This window comes from Scylla paramamosain, chromosome 21 (genome assembly GCF_035594125.1).
Source record: "Scylla paramamosain isolate STU-SP2022 chromosome 21, ASM3559412v1, whole genome shotgun sequence".
In the NCBI taxonomy this organism is placed as follows: Eukaryota; Metazoa; Arthropoda; class Malacostraca; order Decapoda; family Portunidae; genus Scylla; species Scylla paramamosain.
In genome coordinates, this window is record NC_087171.1 from 7033267 (window position 1) to 7040087 (window position 6821).

General features: G+C 43.7%; 1 protein-coding gene across 1 annotated transcript in view; it reads left to right on the forward strand.

Moving 5' to 3' along the window:
* Window positions 1-6821, forward strand: part of LOC135110922 (neuroligin-3-like) — a 106392-nt gene that overhangs the window by 49118 nt on the left and 50453 nt on the right. The window lies entirely within an intron of this gene.

Here is a 6821-nt window from a genome sequence, read left to right on the forward strand (position 1 = left end):
GAGGAGGAGGAGGAGGAGGAGGAGGATAACGATGATGTTGATGACAACAGTGATAATATTTATGATTCTGATAATCACCACAAAAATTATGGTGATTAAGATTATGACAACTGCGATGATAATGATGACAATGCTACTACTGCTGTTGATGATGAGGAGGAGGAGGAGGCAGAGACAGAGGAGAAGGAGGAAGAAGAAGGAAGGAGGGTATGAATCACAAGTGTCTTCCCAGCATCACCAGCAAGCCATAAGTGAGTCCCGCAGTCATTCCTCTGTTGCTTCACAGAAATTATGAACATACGCACGCGCCTCTTTCTGAAGCCAACCTGATTTCAGATTAAAAGTTGCCGAGATACGTATACTGGAAGCTCTCGCTCCCTTGGCTCACTACATAAAAGTGAAACCCAGTGCAAATTTTTTCATTGGAATCTCCGTCTCTCCCCTGACTCAGCCGGAGTCTATGTCCGGAAGGAAACAAAAAGGTAGTCAAAGACAGCCGCGAGTGTGTATACGTTAATATAAAAATCAAGGCCACGGGCAAAATGTTCACAGAAAGAAGGAGCAGGAGCAGGAGGAGGAGCAGGAGGAGGAGGAGGAGGAGGAGGAGGAGGATTTATTTACTTGTGGTCTTAAAGCAGCGCAATAACGAAGGTTAGCAGAAGGAGAAGGAAGAAATTAGAGAAAGAAGAAAAGAAGATTCAGAAGAGGAAGGGAATGATATTATCACCTTCCACGCAATGGACAGCGCTGGAATCTGAATAAAAATACAGGAATAAAGAAGTAAAGAGAAAATTAAAATAGATATACCAGAAAAAAAAGAAAAGAGAAAAGAAGGATTAAGTGTGTGTGTGTGTGTGTGTGTGTGTGTGTGTGTGTGTGTGTGTGTCGAGGTGCATGTTGAAAGAGACCAGAAACAAGAAATGGTGTGCTCCTCATCACAAGGTGTGGTAAATAGGCAAGGTTCACTTCCACTTACGATCGTCCAAACTGTCACACTTTTCGTACTTTCTGTTGTGTGTGTGTGTGTGTGTGTGTGTGTGTGTGTGTGTGTGTGTGTGTGTGTGTGTGTGTGTGTGTGTGTAAATACATAAAAACATAAAAGAAATGTTCGGTCAAGTATGGTAGTGAAATAAAGCGGCGCCTCAAAAGCCACCTCAAAGAGCCCCAAGTCCATTTCCACACCGCAGTCCGCGCCGCCCACTCCCACATGGCTCTCCGGTTTCCCAATGAATCCTGGGCGCGTTTCAACACGCGGCGACATTTATAAAAAAAAAGAAAAGAAAAATGGAAAGCCTTGACTAAGAACACACACAAACACACACACACAGGATAAAAGAAAGAGTGGATAACGGAGAGAAGTGTACATGAAGCGAAGGAAGGACTGGATAAATAAAGATACTGAGACAGGACAACACTATTGTACCTTAGACTTTGTATAATACAAGTGGGTAAGTACAAATACAGTGAGATAAATTAACACACACACACACACACACACACACACACACACACACACACACACACACACACACACACAGACACACACAAAGACTATGAACAACTAACGATATTTCTAGCGAGGATGAGAAGAAAAGGCAATACAAAAAGGGACTAATATTTAGGTATATTTCTTTCCACTCCTCTCTCAACCGCGGCAAAAAAAAAAAAAAAGGACGTCATTAGGTATAGCAGCATTCCTGGGGACAAAAGAACTCGGCGTCCTGTTGGTGCACGCTACCGCAGTCACGCTGACAAAGCTGAGTGGATGAGAGCTTTTCACCACGACACTCGCTTTGCTGTATTTTTCTTTCTTTTTCCCCTCGCACACGGCTCAGAGTTCCCTTTCTTCCATTTACGCGCGTCAAAACAGTTAAACATCTCTTACGTGGGACTTTTCATTTTGTTGCTGAATTATGTGCCTAAAGGAATCTACGTTTACTGCACCCCATGAGCTAAACTAAACTAAAATGTATAAAGTTTGTATATACGTAAAATTCCACCTACGAAGATTCCTCCACGATATATAAAGTCACCTAACCTAATCTGGCGTTATCTATCATGGGTTGAGTTATTACGGAGGGAATCTTGTGGACGGAATATTCGTGTGGGGAAATTTACAGCATAGGTTCAGTAAATACATGAGCTAATGGTAACACAGTACCCCCATTTCACGCTAAAAAGTACATGCTAAAAAAAAATAGCCATATCGAACATAAATTACTGGATTAAACTCAAACATCTCAAAAGCAACCATATAGCAATATCAGTGTCAAACACCTGCACTTCCAGTTACATTGCACAACCCTTGATGACACACCTTCAATCACACTCCAGGAAATGTTTCTCACTTGATGCTCAGAGTTGCACAAGGCGGATAAACCTCCCTCCAGCCACTAGCAATTCGTTCATCACCGTTAACCCTGTCGAGGGCTATCTTGCCGGCTATTCAAAACAGACAGAAACCTTATTTATTACCTTCCCCCTAGACATCGCTTCCTTTCTCATCTGCGAGTTAAGGCTTTGTGAAAATGGGGCCCCGAGGAACTATTCACCTCAGCGGCTCAAGACTTGGAAGGGACGGGGGAGCGATGAGGGAATTCCGGTGATTGTCAAAGGCTCGTTAGAGTTTTCCTAAATAGATCTTCATTTAAGGTTATGACTCGGTGAAGGGGGAGCGCGTGGCAAAGACTGTGTGCAGGGTGTGCTGTATCAAAGACAGTGAGTTAAGAGGAATGAAGTGAAGAGCTCTTCCTCCTGTGTGTTTGTGTGTGTGTGTGTGTGTGTGTGTGTGTGTGTGTGTGTGTGTGTGTGTGTGTGTGTGTGTGTGTGTGTGTGTGTGTGTGTGTGTGTGTGTGTGTGTGGATCGCAATCACACTTGTCAAAGGATACTTTTTTCTTTTTCCCATTTGTAGGCGAACATACTCTTTCAGAAGAGATGAGTGGCAACAGATATAGCTCTCCTTCTCTCTCTCTCTACTCTCTACTCTTTTCGCCTGGATGAAGAAAGGGAACATGAAGAAAATAATAACAATAACGCCTTTTAGATTCAACTTCCTATCTTTTTTTTTTTTTTTTAAGTAATACACCATCGTCTCATGAGCCAAAGAAGATAAAAGGACAAAGCAGAATAAATTCACTGAAAGCAAGCAAAGGTATACACAGCCAGCGAGGAAGTTCCCGAGGAGTGTAGGAGCATCAGCACGTCAGGCTCAGGCCGCTGTGGAATGTCTTTGTGATGGACTTGGTGTAGGAGTGCCTCACTCAGACACCCACGCCGCTGCCACTCACAACACCCACGAGGCCCTGACACGGAAGGCTTGTATTGGATGTAAACTAAAAAAAAAAAAGAAAAAAAAGAAAAAAAAAAAAAAGAGGCAGAGAGAGAGAGAAAAAAAAAAAAAAATGAAAATACACAATAAAAAAAAAACTCAACCGAATGACAATAAAACGGAGAGCTGGACACTCGAATAATGAGGAGCAAGAGTAACACGACGAAACAAATTACAAAACTCGTATAAGCACAGCAAGAAGGTTTAGTTCTACAGCCTACATTTCACCCGCCACACAACTTATCTTGCTGCTGCACTCTTTCCTACGTTCCTTGTTTTAATTCCAAAGCTTATCTCCACTCTTTTTTTCGTTCTTTCATTATTTGCCATAAGCCTTCTTTTACTACATCTTTAATTTACAAGATTATATCCTCTGCCTTTTCCCGGTAATTTACTATAAGTCCTCTTTTATCACTTCTTTTAATTGCAAACTTAAATCCACTGCTTTTACTTTTTCTTGTTTTCCTTTTTTTCTTTTATTTTTTCTGCTATCACTTCTTGTAAACATTATTTTATTAATTAATTTAAATCCAAATTAATCTCCACTGTTTTAACTCTCTCTCTCTCTCTCTCTCTCTCTCTCTCTCTCTCTCTCTCTCTCTCTCTCTCTCTCTCTCTCTCTCTCTCTCTCTCTCTTGAAGCATCGCGTGCATAGCTGTACAATTTTGTATTCCATGAAGGTCTTTAAGCATTAGTGAAGATTGCAAAGAACTAACAGATAAGGACTCTCTCTCTCTCTCTCTCTCTCTCTCTCTCTCTCTCTCTCTCTCTCTCTCTCTCTCTCTCTCTCTCTCTCTCTCTCTCTCTCTCTCTCTCTCTCTCTCTCTCTCTCTCTCTCTCTCTCTCTCTCTCTCTCTCTCTCTCTCTTACTGTAAACAATTAATTACTACCTTTAATGCCGAGCTAATAATTATTTCTTTTCCTTTTTTTTCTTACTGATTGACTTGAGCCTTCTTCTGTCACAACTTTTAATTCAGAACTTATCCACTACCTCAGTATTTCCTCTCTGCTCTGTGAGCTTGTAGCTGCGCTTTCAATACGTAAATCAGTCAATCATTCAAACTTTCATTATACCACCGTGAAAACAGGAGAGGAATGACGCTAAGAAAACGAAGAACAAATTAGTGTAACATCGCGAAGGCAGCACGGTGTTTACTTTAGGCGGTATGGTGTGAGGGGAGGGAGCGCAGTACCCATAAGGTGCGAGAGGAGGGGATAAGGTACTTGCAGTATGCGTAAAGGGAAGCCAAAGCAGACGTAATCTTGTCCCACGCAGTGCTATCTGTAACGAGTGTGCCCGTAGCCAGGGAAACTGAGCTCGGTAACCTCTCTCTCTCTCTCTCTCTCTCTCTCTCTCTCTCTCTCTCTCTCTCTCTCTCTCTCTCTCTCTCTCTCTCTCTCTCTTGTAAATAGTTTTCGTGCGTATTTCGAGAATAGTGACTAATTAGTTTCCAGTAGAACTTTCACTAATCATTCTCTCTCTCTCTCTCTCTCTCTCTCTCTCTCTCTCTCTCTCTCTCTCTCTCTCTCTCTCTCTCTCTCTCTCTCTCTCTCTCTCTCTCTCTCCAGACACACGATATAAAAACTGAAGACGTAATACACTTCCAATGTCCGACAGCATTCCGCGCACTGAAGGAAAAAGAGAGAGAGAGAGAGAGAGAGAGAGAGAGAGAGAAAGGGGAGTAAAAGGTAAAAAGGAGATGAAAGAAAATACTGGTGAAGGCGATTTTCTACCTCAAGTTAATCAAAAGTCAGCAGGTTTGTCTCCCCGAGGAAACAACATCAGGTCTTACTTTTGTTGGCGGACACCAGAAGACAAAGAAATGGTTACGGAATAGACCAAAGGCAAAAACGAAATCAAGCCCATAAAATTTAAATCACATGGACAAATGCTCCTTTGATCTCTCTCTCTCTCTCTCTCTCTCTCTCTCTCTCTCTCTCTCTCTCTCTCTCTCTCTCTCTCTCTCTCTCTCTCTCTCTTTCAAACAGATATGGAATCTGATTTCTTTTGCGAAGATATGGAAGCTCAAGAGAAAGAGAAAGAGAGAGAGAGAGAGAGAGAGAGAGAGAGAGAGAGAGAGAGAGAGAGAGAGAGAGAGAGAGAGAGAGAGAGAGAGAGAGAGAGAGAGAGAGAGAGAGAGAGAAGATTAATCGCTCGTTCTCCTTGAAATTAACATGAGAGAGAAACCATTTAAAGCCAGAGAGAGAGAGAGAGAGAGAGAGAGAGAGAGAGAGAGAGAGAGAGAGAGAGAGAGAGAGCTTTATCGATACTGCACCTTTGGGTGGTGAGGGGGAGGAGAGAAGTGATAATACTGGAGGAGTGGGAAGAGTGGAAGGAGGAGAGAAGAGAGAGAGGGAGGAAAGGGGGGAAGGAATGGGACTGCGGGTGAGGAGGGTGAGGGAGGGGAGGAGGAGGGTGCAGTGATGGTGGGGGCGTTTAAAAGGCACGCGAAGATGCTGAAGGAGAGAGAGAGAGAGAGAGAGAGAGGGAAGTGGGCGCTATCTTTAATAGACGGGAGGAGATAATGAGAGGCTTGCAAGAGGGGACCGATGGGGAAGTTGAGGGGGCGATGGTGGGTGTAGGAGGTGCGGGGGTAGCAAACAGAGATATGTGGCAGTGCAGAATGAGGGGAAGATAAATGACACGTCAGCACCAGCCAGCACGCCAGCCGGACAGACAGCCAGACATCAAGACATCAGGACAGACAGACATCATGCCATACAGAGGCAGACCAGATGGACGAATAAACATAGAGACAGACAGAAAGACGGACAGACTTGCAGATTGCCTAGACATTTAACGAGCCATTTAATCACGAGAACAATGACAAGTAGATAGACAGACAGCTTCTAGTTGTTGTTCAGCCAACCAAACGGCTTGCCAGCCAGCCATCCATTCAGTTTGTCGGTCAGTCAACCAGCTATCCAATCTTCCAGTCAGCCAAGCATACAGCCAGCCACCTAGTCGGTTGGTCAGACTTATCCAGCTTATCCAGCAACAGACCATTTTGTTAACCACCTTAAGCAACCAGACAGCCAGCCAGTCAGCATGTCAGTCAACCAGCCAGTCAGTCAGTTAGTCACCATGCCTGTCAGTCGGTTAATATATCACTCAACCAGCCAGTCAGTCAGTCAGCATCCCAGACAGTTAGACAGTCAGCCAGTCAACCAGCCAGCCAGCCAGTCAGCCAGTCAGTAAGTCAGCCAGTTAATTAGTCAACTATTCAGTATACATAAAAGTATCCGATAATGCATCTACCAATACCACGAAGCACTCAGTCACTCAGCCAACTGAGCAAGCGGGCAATATTTATGTGAGAGAGCGAACATAACAAATGAAACCACCCACATGACTTTACCTTTACAGCGTGTTTTTCCCCTAACATTACCACACATCGACGAGCAGACCGAAGGAAGGAGAGAGAGGGGAGGAAGACGACTGCATCGACAGGTACATAAACAAGATAAAGGAAAGCAGTGAAGGGAAAAAGT